Source organism: Choloepus didactylus, chromosome X (genome assembly GCF_015220235.1).
Source record: "Choloepus didactylus isolate mChoDid1 chromosome X, mChoDid1.pri, whole genome shotgun sequence".
In the NCBI taxonomy this organism is placed as follows: Eukaryota; Metazoa; Chordata; class Mammalia; order Pilosa; family Megalonychidae; genus Choloepus; species Choloepus didactylus.
In genome coordinates this window covers 112,527,058-112,548,810 of record NC_051334.1, presented here as the reverse complement: position 1 = coordinate 112,548,810, position 21,753 = coordinate 112,527,058, and the positions used below count along the sequence as shown (strand labels likewise).

Here is a 21,753-nt window from a genome sequence, read left to right as displayed (position 1 = left end):
TACCCCTGCATTCTCCACAGGCTCCTCAAGGGGGCACTACATCTTTTATTTTTCCTTGTTTTTTTTTTTTTTTTAACTTTCCCTTCTTTTTTAAATCAACTGTATGAAAAAAAAGTTAAAAAGAAAACAAACATACAATAAAAGAACATTTCAAAGAGACCATAACAAGGGAGTAAGAAAAAGACAACTAACCTAAGATAACTGCTTAACTTCCAACATGTTCCTACTTTACCCCAAGAAAGTTACCTAATATAGCAACATTTCTGTGAACTTGCTCCTACTATATCCATCAGAAATTAACAGACCGTAGTCATTCCTGGGCATCCCCAGAACGTTAAATAGCTTATCTGTTCTTCTTGGATTATTGTTCCCCCTTCCTTAATTGCTCTCTATTGCTAGTTCCCCTACATTCTACATTATAAACCATTTGTTTTACATTTTTCAAAGTTCACATTAGTGGTAGCATATAATATTTCTCTTTTTGTGCCTGGCTTATTTCGCTCAGCATTATGTCTTCAAGGTTCATCCATGTTGTCATATGTTTCACGAGATCGTTCCTTCTTACTGCCGCGTAGTATTCCATCGTGTGTATATACCACATTTTATTTATCCACTCATCTGCTGAAGGACATTTGGGTTGTTTCCATCTCTTGGCAATTGTGAATAATGCTGCTATGAACATTGGCGTGCAGGTATCTGTTCGTGTCACTGCTTTCCGATCTTCCGGGTATATACCGAGAAGTGCAATCGCTGGATCGAATGGTAACTCTATATCTAGTTTTCTAAGGAACAGCCAGACTGACTTCCAGAGTGGCTGAACCATTATACAGTCCCACCAACAATGAATAAGAGTTCCAATTTCTCCACATCCCCTCCAACATTTGTAGTTTCCTGTTTGATTAATGGCAGCCATTCTAACCGGTGTTAGATGGTATCTCATTGTGGTCTTAATTTGCATCTCTCTAATAGCTAGTGAAGCTGAACATTTTTTCATGTGTTTCTTGGCCATTTGGATTTCCTCTTCAGAGAACTGTCTTTTCATATCTTTTGCCCATTTTATAATTGGGCCGACTGTACTATTGTCATTGAGTTGTACGATTTCTTTATATATGCAAGATATCAGTCTTTTGTCAGATACATGGTTTCCAAAAATTTTTTCCCATTGAGTTGGCTGCCTCTTTACCTTTTTGAGAAATTCCTTTGAGGTGCAAAAACTTCTAAGCTTGAGGAGTTCCCATTTATCTATTTTCTCTTTTGTTGCTTGTGCTTTGGGTGTAAAGTCTAGGAAGTGGCCGCCTAATACAAGGTCTTGAAGATGTTTTCCTACATTATCTTCTAGGAGTTTTATGGTACTTTCTTTTATATTGAGATCTTTGGTCCATTTTGAGTTAATTTTTGTGTAGGGGGTGAGGTAGGGGCCCTCTTTCATTCTTTTGGATATGGATATCCAACTCTCCCAGCCCCATTTGTTGAAAAGACCATCATGACTCAGTTCAGTGACTTTGGGGGCCTTATCAAAGATCAGTCGGCCATAGATCTGAGGGTCTATCTCCGAATTCTCAATTCGATTCCATTGATCTATATGTCTATCTTTGTGCCAGTACCATGCTGTTTTGGCAACTGTGGCTTTATAATAAGCTTCAAAGTCAGGGAGTGTAAGTCCTCCCACTTCGTTTTTCTTTTTTAGAGTGTCTTTAGCAATTCGAGGCATCTTCCCTTTCCAAATAAATTTGATAACTAGCTTTTCCAAGTCTGCAAAGTAGGTTGTTGGAATTTTGATTGGGATTGCATTGAATCTGTAGATGAGTTTGGGTAGAATTGACATCTTAATGACATTTAGCCTTCCTATCCATGAACATGGAATATTTTTCCATCTTTTAAGGTCCCCTTCTATTTCTTTTAGTAGAGTTATGTAGTTTTCTTTGTATAGTTCTTTTACATCTTTGGTTAAGTTTATTCCTAGGTACTTGATTTTTTTAGTTGCTATTGAAAATGGTATCTTTTTCTTGAGTGTCTCTTCAGTTTGTTCATTTCTAGCATATAGAAACATTACTGACTTATGTGCATTAACCTTGTATCCCGCTACTTTGCTAAATTTGTTTATTAGCTCTAGTAGCTGTATCGTCGATTTCTCAGGGTTTTCTAGATATAAGATCATATCATCTGCAAACAATGACAGTTTTACCTCTTCTTTTCCAATTTGGATGCCTTTTATTTCTTTGTCTTGCCGGATTGCCCTGGCTAGCACTTCCAGCACAATGTTGAATAACAGTGGTGACAGCGGGCATCCTTGTCTTGTTCCTGATCTTAGAGGGAAGGCTTTCAGTCTCTCACCATTGAGTACTATGCTGGCTGTGGGTTTTTCATATATGCTCTTTATCATGTTGAGGAAGTTTCCTTCAATTCCTCCCTTTTGAAGTGTTTTTATCAAAAACGGATGTTGGATTTTGTCAAATGCTTTTTCAGCATCTATTGAGATGATCAATTGATTTTTCCCTTTTGACTTGTTAATGTGTTGTAATACATTGATTGATTTTCTTATGTTGAACCATCCTTGCATGCCTGGAATAAACCCCACTTGGTCATGGTGTATGATTTTTTTAATGTGTCTTTGGATTCGATTTGCAAGTATTTTGTTGAGGATTTTTGCATCTATATTCATTAGGGAGATTGGCCGGTAGTTTTCCTTTTTTGTAGCATCTTTGCCTGGTTTTGGTATTAGATTGATGTTAGCTTCATAAAATGAGTTAGGTAGTGTTCCATTTTCTTCAATGTTTTGAAAGAGTTTGAGTAAGATTGGTGTCAGTTCTTTCTGGAAAGTTTGGTAGAATTCCCCTGTGAAGCCATCTGGCCCTGGGCATTTATTTGTGGGAAGATTTTTGATGACTGATTGGATCTCTTTGCTTGTGATGGGTTGGTTGAGGTCTTCTATTTCTTCTCTGGTCAGTCTAGGTTGTTCATATGTTTCCAGGAAATTGTCCATTTCCTCTACATTATCCAGTTTGTTGCCATACAGTTGTTCATAGTATCCTCTTATAATTTTTTTAATTTCTTCAGGATCTGCAGTTATGTCACCTTTTTCATTCATTATTTTGTTTATATGGGTCTTCTCTCTTTTTGATTTTGTCAGTCTAGCTAGGGGCTTGTCAATCTTGTTGATCTTCTCAAAGAACCAACTTTTGGTGATATTTATACTCTCTATTGTTTTTTTGTTCTCTATGTCATTTATTTCTGCTTTAATCCTTGTTATTTCTTTTCTTCTACTTGGTTTAGGATTGGTTTGCTGTTCATTTTCTAGCGTCTTCAGTTGATCCATTAGTTCTTTGATTTTGGCTCTTTCTTCCTTTTTAATATATGCGTTTAGTGCTATAAATTTCCCCCTTAGCACTGCTTTTGCTGCATCCCATAGGTTTTGGTATGTTGTGTTCTCATTTTCATTCGTCTCTATATATTTAGCAATTTCTCTTGCTATTTCTTCTTTAACCCACTGATTGTTTAGGAGTGTGTTGTTTAACCTCCAGGTATTTGTGAATTTTCTAAGTCTCTGATGGTTATTGACTTCTAATTGTATTCCATTGTGGTCAGAGAATGTGCTTTGAATAATTTCAATCTTTTTAAATTTATTGAGGCTTGTTTTATGTCCCAGCATATGATCTATTCTGGAGAAAGTTCCGTGAGCACTAGAAAAGTATGTGTATCCTGGTGATTTGGGATGTAATGTCCTGTATATGTCTGTTAAATCTAATTCATTTATCAGATTGTTTAGGTTTTCAATTTCCTTATTGGTCTTCTGTCTGGTTGATCTATCTATAGGAGAGAGTGATGTGTTGAAGTCTCCCACAATTATTGCGGAAACATCAATTGCTTCCTTATTTTTGCCAGTGTTTCTCTCATGTATTTTGTGGCACCTTGATTGGGTGCATAGACATTTACGATTGTTATTTCTTCTTGCTGAATTACCCCTTTGATTAGTATGTAGTGGCCTTCTTTGTCTCTCAAAACATCCCTGCATTTGAAGTCTATTTTATCTGAGATTAATATTGCTACACCTGCTTTCTTTTGGCTGTAGCTTGCATGAAATATTTTTTTCCATCCTTTCACTTTCAGTTTCTTTGTGTCCCTGTGTCTAAGATGAGTCTCTTGTATGCAACATATTGATGGTTCATTTTTTTTGATCCATTCTGCGAATCTATATCTTTTAATTGGGGAGTTTAATTCATTTACATTCAACGTTATAACCGTGAAGGCATTTCTTGAATCAGCCATCTTATCCTTTGGTTTATGTTTGTCATATTTTTCCCCTCTGTCTATTAATATCCTTTATTGTACCCATACCGAATCTCTTTAGTACTGAACCTTTCTCCAAGTCTCTCTGTCCTTTCTTTGTTTCTCTGTCTGTAGGGCTCCCTTTAGTATCTCCAGTAGGGCAGGTCTCTTGTTAGCAAATTCTCTCAGCATTTGTTTGTCTGTGAAAAATTTAAGCTCTCCCTCAAATTTGAAGGAGAGCTTTGCTGGATAAAGTATTCTTGGCTGGAAATTTTTCTCACTCAGAATTTTAAATATATCGTGCCACTGCCTTCTCACCTCCATGGTGGCTGCTGAGTAGTCACTACTTGGTCTTATGCTGTTTCCTTTGTATGTGGTGAATTGCTTTTCTCTTGCTGCTTTCAGAACTTGCTTCTTCTCTTCTGTGTTTGACAGTGTGATCAGTAGATGTCTCGGAGTGGGTTTATTTGGATTTATTCTATTTGGGGTTCGCTGAGCATTTATGATTTGTGTATTTATGTTGTTTAGAAGATTTGGGAAGTTTTCCCCAACAATTTCTTTGAATACTCTTCCTAGACCTTTACCCTTTTCTTCCCCTTCTGGGACACCAATGAGTCTTATATTCGGACGTTTCATATTATCTATCATATTCCTGAGGTCCATTTCGATTTTTTCAATTTTTTCCCCATTCTTTCTTTTATGCTTTCATTTTCCATTCTGTCATCTTCCAGGTCACTGATTCGTTGTTCAACTTCCTCTAGTCTTGTACTGTGAGTGTCCAGAATCTTTTTAATTTGGTCAACAGTTTCTTTAATTTCCATAAGATCATCCATTTTTTTATTTAGTCTTGCAATGTCTTCTTTATGCTCTTCTAGGGTCTTCTTGATTTCCTTTGTCTCCCTTACTATGGTCTCATTGTTCATCTTTAGTTCTTTGAGTAGCTGCTCTAGGTTCTGTGTCTCTTCTGATCTTTTGATTTGGGTGCTTGGGCTTGGGTTATCCATATCGTCTGGTTTTTTCATATGCTTTATAATTTTCTGTTGTTTTTGGCCTCGTGGCATTTGCTGAACTTGATAGGGTTCTTTTAGGATTTGTAGACCAATTGAAGTCCTTATCTCTAATTTATCAGATCTACAGCTTCGTGGAGTACACTTTCTCTAACTAACCAGCAGGTGGCGTCCACGAGCCACCTGTTCTCCACAAGCCAGTTCTCCCCTGCTTAGCCTTTTTGGTGAGTGGGGGAGTGAGTCTTGTGGGGTCCAATTGGTGTACCAAGGTTGCGTGTGTAGTTGGTGTTGCCTGCCCTGTATATGGGGCGTGTTTCTGGGCAGTCAGGGAGGGGGGGGGTGGCTCTAACAATCAAATCTCCCTGGTGATCCTAGAGTTTTAAAGCTGCTGCAATAGTCTAATCCTTCAGTTCAGTCCTGCCACAGTTTGTCTCTGCCACTGACCCACAAGTCCTTGGTATTGGCGTATGGCTCCTGAGACTTGCAAGTGGGCCCCTCTTCCAGGCCGTGCACCCCGGGTCCTCTGTTGAGGGATGACTGTGCTATGTCACAGGTGAGTGCCGTCCCCCCAGGGCAGTTCTGGGCTGCTGGGCTGTGTAGGGAGGCTCCCAGTCTGCTGAAATGATGGCTGAATGGGGCTTTGTTAATTCACACTGCTCTACCTTCCCAACTCTGGGACAATCAGCTGAGGTTGCAGGGAAGGCTAATGTCCACGCCCAGTTTTGTGGTGTGTGCCTGTTATTTGAAGCACTTCCGTCACACTGGGTTGTCTGGGGCAGTTCTGGGCTATGGGGCTGGCGATGGGCAGGAGTGTTTCCTGTCCACCAGCATGATGGCTGTGAGCGGACACCCCCCTTTTCTTGGGAAGTTGTGGTGTTTAGTGAATTTTCTCAGCCACTGGATTATTGCGTTTTGTCTCAGAGCTCTCCTAGTTCTGCTCTTGACTTGACCTGCCCAAATTGCAAGTCTTTGAAGCTTTCTGTATTGGGCTTCTTAGAGTAATTGTTTTAGAAAAAGAAAAAAGAATTTAAAAAAAAAAAAAAAAAAAAAAAGGGCCCTCCTCAGAGATCTAATGGGTTATTGAAATGCTAAGAGACAAAGCAACCAGGGCCATTAAGGAAAGGTCCACAGGGCAGAGAGATCAGCTTTTCTTCGGGATTTGCATATGCGCCTCAGGGCCTGAGCTCTGCCCTTCCCCTTTCTATGTTCACCAGAACTCCAAAAATCCTCCGCTTTTATTTTGGAGTTTTTCGTGTTGTTTTTTTTCTATGCCTGCCTCCTCTCTGCTGGGCTGCCTGCTCTCAGATTCTCTGGTGTCTGGTCTCAGTCTATCTATGGTTGGAGTTTGGATCAGCAGAATGAGTTTCCGATACGGGCTGCCACTGCAGTTCTCCCTTCTCCTTCCCGGAGCTGACAGCCCCTCCTCCGACGGGACTGAGCCTGGCAGGGAGGGGCGCGGGTCCCCTGGCCGCAAAAACTTACAGATTTCGCTGATCTCAGCAGTTCCACGTTTTCATGAGTGTTGTATGAAGTATGCCCAAAGTCAGATTGCTCTGTGGTGTCCAGTCCACGCAGTTCCTGGCTTTCTACCTACTTTCCTGGAGGAGTAACTAAAACATACAGCTCACCAGTCTGCCATCTTGCTCCGCCTCCCCCGGAAGTCCACAGTGCGTTTTTAACACTTAGGATTTTTATTTTACAATGACTGAATTGTTTTATATATAGGGAGAGTTTATATCATATTATATTTATACAAAATAAAACGGAATGGGATGGTATATGGAAAAATACACAATACAAACTAAGCTCTATATTTAACAGTGACATTGTAATATTCTTACATTAATTGCAAGAAAGGCAATATATCAAAGCTAAATGTCAATAAGAAGAGGATATAAGGGAGGGTTATGGGATTTTTTTCTTCTTTCTTTTTGGAAGAAATGGTAATGTTCTCATATAGATTGTGGTGGTGAAAGCATAACTATGTGATTATACCAGGAGCCACGGATTGTACACAAAGGATGGATTGTATGGTGTGTGAATACACTGTTTAAAAAAATAAACAGAAAACTACAAGTGCTAGAGAAGATATGGAGAAAGAGGTATACCTATTCATTATTGGTAGGGAAGTAGAACTGTGCAGCCCCTCTGGAGGGCAATGTGGTAGTTCCTCAGGAAGCTAAGTATGAAATTGCCATATAATCCAGCAATCCTGTTACTAGGCATACTCAGAAGAACTGAAAGCAGGGACACGAATAGACATTTGCACACCGATGTTTAAGGTGGCACTATTCATGACTGCCAATGGATGGAGGCAGCCAAGGGTCCATTGACTCATGAGTGGAAGGGCAAACTGTAGTATATATCTAGGATGGAATACTGTGTGGCTGCAGAAAGGAATGAAGTTGTGAGGCATGCAATGATGTGAATGAACCTTGAGGACATTATATTGAGCAAAATAAACCAGAATCAAAAGGACAAATATTGTATGGTCTCACTAATATAAACTAACTATAATTTGCAAACTCTGAGAGTTAAACTCGAGAGCACAGGTTATCAAGAGACAGAAAGAGGGCAGAGATTGGTCAATAGATGATTAAGGAGTATAGAATGTTCAATAAGGTTGGTTGTAAAGGTTCGGAAATGGATAGCACAATACTGTGTGCTGGCAGCACAATACTGAAAGTGTAATTAACAAAGCTGAGTGTGAGCATGGTTGAAAGAGGAAGGCTAGAGTTGTGTATGTCACCAAAAGGAAAGCTAGAGGATAAAAACTGGGACTGCACAACTTAGCGAAACCTAGAGTGGACAATGGTGGTGCTTAATCATACGAATATAAGGAACTTCTTACATGAACTAGAACAAACGTATTACAAGGTGTTAATAATAGGATGTTAAACGGGAAAAAATACAACGAATGTAAACTAAGTTCCACAGTTAACAGTAACAATGTAATATTCTTTCATTAATTGTAACAAAGGACTGTCCTTGCCCCTCCTCCCTTCTCCCTCGGCCTCAAAGATAAGAGCTCTTCAAGGCTGCAATAAAAAATGGCCTCCAATAAAACTACATCGCAAAAAAATGTGAAACAGAATGGAAAGAGTAAAAAAGTTGCAGAGGCAGAGACCAAAGAATTTCTGGTGGAAAAAGTACTGGATCGACTTGTAGTGAATGAGAAGGTGGAGCATTTCCTGAAGTGGAAGGGATTTACAGATGCTGACAATATTTGGGAGCGTGAAGAAAATTTAGATGCCCAGAGTTAATTGAAGCATTTCTTAATTCTCAAAAAGCTGGTAAAGAAAAAGATGGTACAAAAAGAAAATCTTCATCTGACAGTGAATCTGATGACAGCAAATCAAAGAAGAAAAGAGATGCTGCTGACAAACCAAGAGGCTTTGCTAGAGGTCTTGATCTTGAATGCATAATTGGTGCCACAGACAACAGTGGAGAATTAATGTTTCTCGTGAAATGGAAAAATTCAGACTTGGTGCTGGCAAAAGAGGCACATATGAAGTGTCCTCAAATTGTAATTGCTTTTTATGAAGAGAGATTAATCATAACAAAGGTACTATACTAAAGCTAAATGTCAATAACTGGGGGATATAAGGGGTTTGGGATTCTTTTCTTCGCAAGAAATGAGAATGTTCTCATATTGACTACAGTGGTGAATGCATAACTATGTGATTATACTAAGAGCCATTGATTATACACTTAGGATGGATTGTATGGTATGTGCACAAAACTGCTAAAATAAATAAATAAAGTAAATAATTAAATAAATAAAGAAAAATAAACAAAATGGCAAAAACATAAAGCCAGAAGCTGAAAACAACAAAACCTGGGAGAGAAGGGAGAGACCAGCAGATGTCACCATGTACTTGGCCATGTGACAGAGGAGCTGAGGATCGCCGGTAGCTGGTCTTTGGGGACAAACCATCGCCTGTTGACGCCTTGATTTGGACATTTTCCCAGCCTAAGAACTGTAAGTTTGTAAATTAATAAATCCACATTGTAAAAACCAACCCATTTCTGGTATATTGCATTTCAGCAACTTCAGCAAACTAAAACATAAAGTAAATTGGTAAAGGTATTTCTAAAACTTCCCATTCAGTGTCCAACTCCACTGAATTATTTTTCTACTCAAGAATCATGGATGTCTGTTTTGCAACACAGTATCATCCTCAGTGCCATAAAGAGTGTGGCTGAGAGGATTATGGGAAGATGGCAGAGTAGTAAGCTCCATGAATCAGCCCTTCCACCAAAATAACTATGGAACTGGCAGGAACCATCCAAATCAACTATTTTGAAACTTGGGAGTCTAGTCGAACACTATGCAACATCCAAGGAGGAGCAGGAGGAAAAGACTGGGAAATTGCTGAGATGCCGGAGAGTTTCATCTTTCCTGCAGTGGCTACTATCACCCACCCCTCAGTTTTGTGGTGGGCAGCAGTGGGGACTGCAGATCTAACTCAAAGCACAGCTTGCTGGTACAGGATGATACTTGAAGACCTAGTCCTCCAAACTCTGGGTGGGGGTAGGGTGCTCCGACAGCTGATCACAGCTTTTGAATGCGCTACACCAGATGGCTGGGGGCCAGCCATCATTCCAACCCCCCTCGGGCAAATGCAGTAGAGGAATCTTAAGGGTAGTAATCTTCCTCAAAACAAGCGTTATGTCAACATGGTGACATAATACATTCCCTGGAAAAGTCTCCCTTCAGAATCAACTAATAAAAGGACAAAAATCAACTGTTTGGGGAGTAGGATGAGGCCCAGGGCTGCAGCTCCAGCTTCGGTGGGGCAGCAGCTGAGACAGCAGTTGAGACAGCCACTGCGGCTGTGCCCCCACCTCCCGACCCAGATTAGGTCCAGCAGCTCTGTGGCTGCCATGGCCCCGCGGGGGGGGGGGGCGGGGGGAGCGGAGTACCTTGTCTCTCCCCACCCCATCACTGCCTTGCAGGAGGCACCGCGACCCTAGTGGAGCCCACAGCACAGGCTCGAGTCCCCCACTCCCAGCTACTGGCATAAGCGGCCCCTTGACTGAGCCGGGGGTGGGGGGATGGGGTGGGGGAGTCGCCACCGTCTAAATCCCCGCCTGCCACTGGACCCCACCTCGCCGACCCAGGCTGACCACGGAGTGTGCGAACGACCCAGCCACAACTTTCTTCCTCCCCCCACAGCCCCGGAAGATGGGGAACTGCCTCAAATCCCCCACCTCAGATAACATCTCTCTGCTGCACAAGTCTCAGTCTGACCAGGCTAGCTTTGGCGAGGGGACGGAGCCGGATCAGGAGCCGCCAGCGTCATATCAGGAACATGTTCCAGTTCCACTCTATCATCCAACACCTAGCCAGACTTGATTCGCAACACAGCTGACTGACAAGGAACAAATTAGGATAACTCAAAGAATAGGCCTTACACAGCATCTGCCTAAAGGACTTTATGACCCTGGAAGACATGGATAAGAAAAAAGGATTCGGGAGTGTGTGATGTATATGATGGACTTTGTTTATGGGGACCCAATTAGATTTCTGCCGTGCATGCACATCTATCACCTGGACTGTATAGATGACTGGTTGATGAGTTCCTTCACGTGCTCCTTCTGCATGGAGCCAGTTGATGCAGCACTGCTTTTGTACTATAAGACTGGGCCAGGGTCTCTCCTCTGACACTTCAGTGAACCATCATTTTTGGTGGTTTTGAGCTTTTGTCACTGAGCCCAAAGAGCCAGGGATTAGGAATTAAGAGCATGCACAAAAGTTTCTTAAGAATGGTATTTTTATGTAAAGCCTTGACCCGGTGTTTAAAATATATAATTGTATTTAGATCTCATTACTGCTCCAGTACATAGGAATTGTGTAAAGTGTTACAGCATCTGTATATGTTGAAATTGTGTGTGTGGAAGATTTAATTAGGAAAAAGACACTGATTATTTTTTCTAAATGAAATAATTCTTCTTCCCTTCCTCCTATCCCCCCCCCCCCCCCAACACTAATTCTTTTATGAAGTTGCTGGCTTTTGGGTCAAGGTTTTATTAAAAGCTACATTTTATAACACTGGCACAAAAAAGTAGTTTTACGCTTGTGTGCACAGTTCTTTTTTTCCATTGGAAATGGAATCCATTGCCTTAGGTCTTTTTAAATAATGTATTATTGTTGAGGCTGGCTCTATGCTTGAAAACCAGTTTATAACCTGTTTAAAGTGCTATATTCTGTTTGCAGTTAGGAAATGCAGAATTCAAAGTGATCTCCTAGCTTCTAAGCAAATTGAGATGCATTATCCCTTTTCTATGAAAAATTAGTTAATGGTTAAGAAACCAATTGTAGTAAAGTAGGGTTTAATAGTACCCTTTCCTTTGTGTTTTATGTAATTATTTTGGTTGTTAATATGGTGATTAACTTTATTTACTTTTAATAAATTTACTTTTAATTAAAGTCAAGGTAAATTTTAAATGTTAAGATTTCTGATTTATGAGCTCGAATTACGCCACCATGCTAATGTAAAAATTAAAGTGGCATGGGGTGAAACTTAGAGAAAAAAATGTTCCTCAGTGGTAACAATTTTGATTTATTCTTTTCCCTGTGCCCTTCCTCCCTGTTGTCTTGAACCATAGCAAAAGGATACTGCATCTCTCATTACTGTAGTACTGAAGATATATAAAGTTATATAAAATGCATCTTAGTCTGTTTCTTGGAAACGTATCTGTTAAGTCCTGCTAGCTCACTGACAGACAAATGTCATACATAGGCAGAGAGAATTAAGATCAATATATTTCATGTTTTGTAAACAAATGCACAGTTTGTATAACTATAGACTTCATAGTTGTGATCTCAAAAAAGGAATTCCACCTTTATCTTTTCTTGGAGTTAATGTAAGAATACTCAATCTCTAAGCTTTCGAAGCATTTTCAATAGAGATGGTCTAGTAAAGATGTAGTAGTAATGTTTTATCCATTTAGCATGCATTTATTTTTCCTTATGTACTCTCAAAGGTGATTTATTTGTTCAGCTCAGTGATATTACAGCTGAAAAAAACCACTCATTAGCAAAAGGAGAAGCAGTTTCAACCTAACAAAGAAATCAGAAATTTACCTTATTACTTTATATTGAGTTGAATATTTGACTCTTAATACTTTTCTACATACAAAAACAAGTATCTTGAAGGTTCTTCATAATTGCATTATAGAGGAATTCAGTATGTCGTAAGTACTTTCTAAAGATTTGACATTTGACTGCAGTATCATATGTTGGTTAATTTCTTTTGAGGCCCATGATGGAATGACTTAAAGACAAAATTGAGAAAAGTTGAAAGGCATTAGAATATCAGGTTCTGTTAAATTGTTATACGTATCTTGCTTCTTAAGTTTTTGTTCATTAATTTATACCTACCCAATTACATAGAGCAAATTTAGATGAAAAAAAATCAATTGCTTGGAACTCTGAAGGACAATAGAGACTGGAGAAGGACTCCTCCACAAATGCTGAATTGACGAAAAAGAAAGACAAAACACCAATAAAAGAACATGAGATCTACAACCTATACATGCAATCCAGACACCTCACCCTCACTCAGTCCCGTGCAGCTTAAGAGTCATACAATGGCGGCATGGACCAGGTACCTCCTGTCATGGACGCAGACCAGAGTTACAACAGCAGCAAGCAAAGACCCCACACATAACCAGGCACAGGAGACCAAGGCTGCAGAGACCAAGGGTAGAAACCAAGTAGCTGGAGAGCACATGCTTACAAAAGGGCCCAAGGAAATTAAAAAGACCACAGCAGAACTATGGGCAAGACGTGCACGCACCCAGCCTGGTCTGTGATTGTTGGAGCAACTAAACAACAACAAAAAGGCATTTTTAAACATTCACACCATCAGGCACTCCAGGACAGGATACACTTGGGAAGTTACTGGAGGGAGAAAAGACTCACAGGAAAAAGAAAGAGCAAACTGAACTGCTCTAAGGCAATCTGGGTCCCAGGACAGAAAAAGTATAATGAAAAGGGGGCTCTGAGCATGGGAGAGCAGTTAAACTAATCATAGGTACTAGGGAAAAAATTCTGCACAAAAACTGAGCAAATCAGGATTCCCAGAGAATGACCAGAGGAAAGGAAGCTTTCTCCTGTAGGCATAACAATCACAAAAAAGTGCAATCTTAAAAGTTGGACCACATATCTAGGGCAAGAAACAGATAAGGAAAACGTGAAAAAATCTGAACAGTTAAACGCAGGCTACTCTAAAGGTTCAATATAAGCTGCACTAAGTGTCAAAAATGAGCTTAACACATAGCCAATCCACAATAAAACACTAGGCAAGAGGGAGAAACTGACCTTCGGGATTACGACATCAAACTAATCAGGTGCCCAGATATCAGCAAAAAACTAAAGGCCATACTAAGACACAGGAATATATGGCCCAGTCAGGGGAACAAATTAAAACTTCAGAGGAGACAAAGAATTTGGAACAACTAATCAAAGAAGTTCAAACAAATTTCCTAAATCAATTAAAAGAGATGAAGGAAAACATGGATAGAAATAAACTAAATATGGGTAGGGAAGGAGGTGGGGCAAGATGGCAGCATAGGGACATGTGGAATTTAGTTATTCCTCTAGAGCAACTAGTAAATAGCCAGGAACAACTAGTAAATAGTCTAGAACAACTGTTTGGGGACACCTGTGACCAGACACACATCGTACACCAGTCTGGAATAGGTGGAACGGCTAAGATCGCAGCATAGAGCTGTAAGCAAAGCTCCCCCACTGGCATGGCAGGCTGAGTTGTAACACTTCCATGTGGAAGAAAGAAGCAGTCTACTACATGCAAGGGAAAGCAACTCAACCAAGCTCCAATTGTGGTTATAATTAACAAATCTGGACTACTGAATATAAGCTACAGGCACAGATAAATCCAGAGCAAGCAGGAAAGGAACCCTGAGGTCTCTCCTGGCAGAGAGGAGGAAGGACTGATGGAAAAATAAAGAGGCTTCTGGAGAGGGGTGAACTCAGAATACTGGAAAATGGATGTGACCCCAAAAAAGGCACACATAGAACCGGGAACCAACTCCAGTAGACCATCAAAACTGTGGGTGGGGGCTGGGGACTGACTCTGAAAAAGGGAGTTCCTTCTTTTTCTTTTTTTCCCTCATTCTAAATAGCTCATTAGAGGAAACTTCAATCATTTTCAATTGTCAGCATTGACCCAGGCAAGGGTGGAGTTAAGAGAGTCAGAGAGACAAAGGAAGAACTCGAGTGTACGAGACAATTCCCTAAAGGGTGTATCTTCCATAAGAAAAGGAGGGGTGGGTCCCAGTTCAACTGGCTGCCCTCCCTCAGAGAATTCAGACCCCTCGGCCTCGGGGAAAAAGAAAACCCAGAAACAACTTAAGCTTGGCTTCTGACACCTTCCGCCTCTGGCTGGGTCAGGGTCTGCTGAGAATTAAAGGCACCAAACCTCTTTATGTTGGTGGGGAGCTGTGGGCTGACAAGTGCCACCTGCTGGGAAGGATAGGAAAAGCAGAGTCTAGAGACCTCACAGGAAAATAGGCCTCATCCTCAGGGAAACATGATACTGATTACACCCTCTTCCTGAGACCTGGGCCTGTCTGGTCTGAGAAAATCTGATTGGGGTAATCAAGGAAGCCAAATACTTAGACAACAAAAATTTATGAGTCACACTAGGAAAAACAAATATATGGCCCAAAGGAACAAAGTTACACTTCAAATGAGGTAGGAGTTGAAAAAACTAATCAAAAATGTTCAAACAACTATGCTAAATCAAATCAATGAGCTGAAGGAAAATGTGGCAAAAGAGATGACATATATAAAGAAGACACTGTTTGATGATAAAGAAAAACTCATGAGCTTGAAAAAACAAATGGCAGAACTTATGGGAACGAAAGGCACAATAGAAGAGATGAAAAAACACAATGGAGACATAAAACAGCAAAGAAGAAGAAAGGGTTCATGAACTAGAGGGCATAACACCTGAAATCCTACACATAAAATAACATATAGGGAAAAGAATTGAAAAATATGAGCAGCAGCTAAAGGAACTGAAAGACAACATGAAGTGCACAAATATATGTGTCATGGGTATCCAAGAAGGAGAATAGAAAAGGGGCAGAAATAATAATAGAGGAAATAATCAACGAAAATTTCCCATCTCTTATGAAAGACATAAATTACAGATACAAGAAGTGCAGCATACCCCAAACAGAATAGATTCAAATAGACCTACTCCAAGACATTTAATATTCAAATAGACCTACTCCAAGACATTTAATAATCAGATTATCAAATGTCAAAGACAGAGAGAGAATTCTGAAAGCAGCAAGAAGAGAAAAGTGATCCATCACATACAAGGGACGCTCGAAAAGACTGTGCAGATTTCTCAGTAGAAACCATGGAGGCAAGAAGGCAGTGGTATGATATTTTTAAGATACTAAAAGAGAAAAATTGCAAACCAAAAATTCTATATCCAGCAAAAATGTCCTTCAAAAACGAGGGAGAGAGGAGACGGGGAAGATGGCGGCATAGAGAGAGTGGAAGCTAAGTAGTCCCCCTGGAACAACTAAAAAAAACCAGAAACAACTAGTAAATAATCCAGAATAACTGCGGGGTGCCAAACGAGACTGTCCACTCATCATACACCAACCTGAATTGGGAGGAATGCCTGACAACACAGCATAAAATCTGTAAGTAAAACCTGCGGATCCAAGTCGTGAGGCCCCCTCCCCCATAGCCCGAGCTGCAAAGCCTCGAGGTGCCAGAGAGAGGCTCTCTCCCAGCAAGCAAATATAGCTCAGCTGAGCTCCAACTGGGGTTTTAAGAAGTGAGTGTGAACTGCTCACTACAGGTACGAATCCCCAAAAAACAGACGGAAGCTTTGGGTGACAACTGACCTTGGAGAGCTGGAGGGTCACCTTGGACTAGGTCAGAAGGAGACTATCTGTTTCTTTTTTGGCTCAGTGGAGAAAGCCCCAGCCATTACAGTTCCCAGTGCTGTGACTCAAAGAAGGGTGGAGATAGCACAAGCAGAGAGAGAGAGACCATTGAAATGCTAATGACCTCCCCCTAGGGGGTCTATCTTCTCTAAGAGGAAAGGGGTGGGGCCCTTTCCATTCAGAACCAGACCCCAGAGCCTGGGAGAACACGGCCATACCTCCTCACACCAATCAAGAATTATAGGCTAACAGGAGCCACCTGCTGGGCAGAAAAGCACAGTGACCTGAGGCATCACAGGAACCAGTTTTCTAAGACACATCCTCAGGGAAACCAGATACTGAATATTTCTTCCCTCTGGGACCTGAGCCTGTTCTGGTCTGGGAAAACCTGATTTGGATAACCAAGGAAACCATGCCTAGACAACAGAAAATTACAACCTACACTAAGAAAAACAAAGTTATGGCCCAGTCAAAGAACAAACATACACTTCAACTGAGATACAGGAATTTAAACAACTAATGCTAAATCAATTCAAAAAGTTTAGAGAAGATATCGCAAAAGAGATAGAGGCTGTAAAGAGAACACTGGGCATACATAAGGCAGAAATCAAAAGTTCAAAAAAACAACTAGTAGAATCTATGGAAATGAAAGGCACAACACAAGAGACGAAAGACACAATGGAAACATACAACAGCAGATCTCAAGAGGCAGAAGAAAACACTCAGGGAATGGAGAACAAAACACCTGAAAGCCTACATGCAAAGGAGCAGATGGAGAAAAGAATGAAAAAATATGAGCAATGTCTCCAGGAACTTAAAGATGAAACAAAGTACAAGAATGTACGTATCATTGGTGTCCCAGAAGGAGAAGAGAAGGGAAAAGGGGCAGAGGCAATAATAGTGGAAATAATCAATGAAAATTTCCCATCTCTTATGAAAGACGTAAAATTACAGATCCAAGAAGCGCAGCATACTCCAAACAGAATAGATCTGAATAGGCCTACGCCAAGACACTTAATAATCAGATTATCAAATGTCAAAGACAAAGAGAGAATCCTGAAAGCAGCAAGAGAAAAGCGATCCATCACATACAAAGAAAGTTTAATAAGACTATGTGCGGATCTCTCAGCAGAAACCACGGAGGCAAGAAGGAAGTGCTGTGATATATTTAAGATACTGAAAGAGGAAAACCGCCAACCAAGAATCCTATATCCAGCAAAACTGTCCTTCAAATATGAGGGAGAGCTCAAAATATTTTCTGACAAACAGACAATGAGAGACTTTGTGAACAAGACACCTGCCCTACAGGAAATACTAAAGGGAGCACTACAGAGTGATAGGAGAAGACAAGAGTACGTGGTTTGGAACACAATTTTGGGAGATGGTAACACAGCAATGTAAGTACACTGAACAAAGATAACTATGAATATGGTTGAGAGAGGAAGGTTGGGAGCATGTGAGACACCAGAAGAAAGGAGGAAAGACAAAGACTGGGACTGTATAACTTGGTGAAATCTAGAGTGTTCAACAATTGTGATAAAATGTACAAATATGTTCTTTTACAAGGGAGAACAAGCAAATGTCAACCTTGCAAGGTGTTAGAAATGGGGAGGCACTGGGGAAGGGATGCAATCAACATAAACTAGAGACTGTAACTAACAGAATCATTGCATTATGCTTCCTTTAATGTAACAAAGGCAATAAACCAAGGTAAAGGCAGATAAGAGGGGGGGATAGGGGAGGCATGTTAGACACTTGACATTGGTGGTATTGTCTGACTCGTTACTCTGCTTTGATATAAGGTTATTTTTCCTTTTGCTCCTTCCTAGCTGTCATTTTTCTTCCTCTTTCTTTTGCCTCTCTACCTTCTTTGACTCTCCCTCCTGCCTTGTGGAAGAAATGGAGATGCCCTTATATAGATAGTGGTAAAGGTGGTGAACACATAAATATATGACCATACAGAGAATCATCGATTATTTACTTAGGATGGAATGTACAGTGTGTGAAAAAAACCATATTAAAAAAAAACAGGCTGATGACAAAACCTCGAGGGCAATATACTGAGTGAAATAAGCCAGACACATAAGGACAAATATTGCAGGGTCTCACTGATAGGAACTAATTATAATATGTAAACTCATAGACATGAAATATAAGGTACCAACATATAGGATGAGGCTTAAGAATGGGGAGTGGTTGCTTAGTATGAGCAGAATGTTCAATTAGGATGAACTTAAATGTTTGGAAATGAACAGGGGTGTTGGTAGCAAGATGTGAGAATAACTAACAGCGCTGAATGGTGCGTGAATGAGGTGGAAAGGGGAAGCTCAGAGTCATATATGTCACCAGAAGGAAAGGTGGAGATCAAAAGATGGGAATGCATAAAACTGAATCCTATGGTGGGCAATGTCCATGATTAACTGTACAAATATTAGAAATCTCTTCCATGAACCAGAACAAAGGTATGACAATACAATTAGAAGTTAATAATAGAGGAGCATATAGGGAAGAAATATATACCTATTACAAACTATATACTACAGTTAGTAGTATTTCAACATTTTTTCATAAACAGTAACAAATGTACTATACCAACACTACGAGTCAACAATTGAGGGGGGTTGGTTAGGGATATGGGAGGATTCGAGTTTCCTTTTCTTTTCTTCTTTTTTCATCTTTTACTTTATTTCTTGTCTGGAGTAATGAAAACCTTCTAAAAATTGAAGAAAAATTAAGTGTGGCTATGGATGCAGAGCTGTATGAGGATACCAGGGGCAACTGATTATACACTTTGGATCTTTGGATAATTGTATGGTATCTGAACAATCCCAATAAAAATAAAAAAAAAAAAAAACCTACTTACAAAGAAAAAAAAATGAGAGAGAGTTTAAACTATTTTCAGACAAACAGACACTAAGAGAGTTTGTGAACAAGATACCTGCTCTACAAGAAATACTGAAGGGAGTACTACAGGCAGGCAGGAAAAGACAAGAGAGAGGTTTGGAGAAGAGTGTAGAAATGAAGACTATATCAGTAAGGGTAAAAAGAGAGAGAAAAAATGAAAATAAGATATGACATATAAAATCTAAAACAAAATATTAGATAGTAAACATTATGTCGAATGAAATTAGCCAGAAACAAAAGGACAAATACTGTATGGTCTCACTAACATGAACTAACATTAACAGCGAACCTTAAAAGTTAAAGCTGAGAACACAACTTATCAGGAGATAGAAAGATGGTAGAGACCAGGCAGCTGATGCTGAAGGAGTACAGAATGTTGAACAGAATTGATTGTATAGCTCCAGAAATATATAGCACAATACTGTTTAATGATAGCACAATACTGTAAGTACTCTGAAAAAAGATGAGTGTGAGTATGGGTGAAAGAGGAAGGCTAAGGGCATGTATGCTACCAGAAAGAAAGATAGAGGATAAAGTCTGGGACTGTATAACTTAGTGAAACCTAGAGTGGTCAATCATGGTGATTAAGTGTACTAATGTAAGAATGTTTTTACATGAGGGAGAACAAATGAATGTCAACATTGCAAGGTGTTGAAAACTGGATGGCATGGGGAAAAAATACAATCAATGCAAACTAGAGTCTACAGTTTACAGTAAGACTGTAATATGCTTCCATTAATTGTAACAAAAGCAATATACCAAAACTAAATGTCTACAAGAGGGGGATATAAGGGAGGGGTATGGGATTCTTGGTGCTATTGCTGTTTTATGACCTTTTCATTGTATTTTATTTTTTTTCTTCTATCTTTTTCTTTATTCTTCATTTTTTTTCCCTCCTCTTCCCCTTTCATTGCGGAAGAAATGGAAATGTCCTAATAGAGATTGTGGTGGCAAATGCATAGCTAGGTGATTATACCAGGAATCATTGATTGTTTACTTAGGATGGATTACATGGTGTGTGAATAAAACTGTTTGAAAAATAAACAAAGGGATACAAGTGTTGGATAAAATGTGGAGAGAGGGATGTACCTATTCACTGTTGGTGGGGAACTAGAATGGTGCAGCCCATGTGGAGGGCAGTGTGGTGGTTCCACAGGAAACTAAGTATGGGGCTGCCATATGGTACTGCAACCCTGTTATTGGTTGTATACTTAGAGGAATGAGGGCAGGGACACGAGTGGACATTTGCACGCTGCTGTTTGTGGCAGCAGTGTTCACGATTTGCAATGGATGGAGATGGCCTAAGGGCACATCGACTGATAAACCGAACAGTGAACTGTGGTGTACACATACAATGGAATATTGAGCAGCAGCAAGGAATGAAGTTGGTATGCAACTAGGTGCATGGATCTTGAGGACAGTAAGTAGGTAGAGTGAAATAAGCCAGAAATGAAAAGACAAACATTATAACGCCTCACTAATATGGACTAAAAATAATGTGCAGACTCTGAGAATTGAATCTGAGAGCATGGGTTATCAGGGGAAGGTTTATGTAAAGGTTCCTAGATTGTAAGCTCTTACAGCAGTCACATCTATTTACGAGTTGTAACAGTCATTTCTAAATTCTGAGATGATGAGCAGTTTGTATGTGACCTGGTTGGTGCGGCTTTGGTGCCTGTGTGGCACCTGGGACTCAGAGCCAGAGTTCGGCAGCTGTGAGTATTGGCATTGTCCCATGTGGCAACTGTTAAAGAGGCTGAGATTAGACTTCGATTACAGATATAAACGAAATAGACTTGGTTGAGATTGGGGTAGATCAGACTAAAGTATAGAGGAGGATATTAACCGTGTTTTAAAACTTTGACTTCTTTGTGGGACCAAAGGAAGAGATGTTTATTTGGTGCAAAATCTATATTTTTCTGTAGCATACTATATAACTTAACTTGTATGGTCAGTTCACTCAAACACCATAATTACTTGGAACCTTGAATAGGGAGTGAAATCTGCTTGGTTTGTACAGGTTAGCATGAAGCTCTGACACATCCCTGAGTAATCTGGGCAGAGAACAAAAAGTATTCGCAAAGCCTCCTTGAGGACTGGGGAAAATTTGGTAATATTAATCATCTTCAGCTGGGGAACCCTGATATTCTTGCAAGCATTGAGAACTACCAGTTTAGTAGGCCAAGCCCTCAATCTTGGGGCTTGCCTTTAAGAAGCCTGTTACTGCAAAGGAGAGGCTAAGCCTATTTATAATTGAGCCTGAGAGTCACCCCTAGAGCACCTCTTTTGTTGCTCAGATGTGGCCTCTCTCTTTAAGCCAACTTGGCAGGTAAACTCACTGCCCTCCCCATACTTGGGACATGACTCCCAGGTATGTAAAATCTCCCTGGCAAAAAAAAAATCTCCCTGGCATCATGGGATGTGACTCCTGGGGATGAGCCTGGACCTGGCATCGTAGAATTGAGAAAGCCTTATGGACCAAAAGGGGGAAGAGAAATGAAACAAAGTTTCAGTGGCTGAGAGATTACAAATGGAGTCGAGAGGTCATTCTGGAAGTTATTCTTATGCATTATATAGATATCCATTTTTAGTTTTTAGTGTATTAGAATAGCTAGAAGGAAATATCTGAAACTGT

General features: G+C 40.2%; 1 protein-coding gene and 1 pseudogene across 4 annotated transcripts in view; one reads left to right on the top strand and one right to left on the bottom strand.

The window, feature by feature from the left end:
- Positions 1–21,753, bottom strand: part of CENPI (centromere protein I) — a 131,003-nt gene that overhangs the window by 3,945 nt on the left and 105,305 nt on the right. The window contains exon 20 of one of the 4 annotated variants that reach the window (XR_005214635.1): positions 12,364–12,553. The exons of the other annotated variants lie outside the window; for them this stretch is intronic. The gene's annotated coding sequence lies outside the window, so the exon portion shown is untranslated. The remainder of the gene's footprint in view (positions 1–12,363; positions 12,554–21,753) is intronic. 4 annotated transcript variants of the gene reach the window in all.
- Positions 10,453–10,941, top strand: LOC119523249 (annotated as a pseudogene).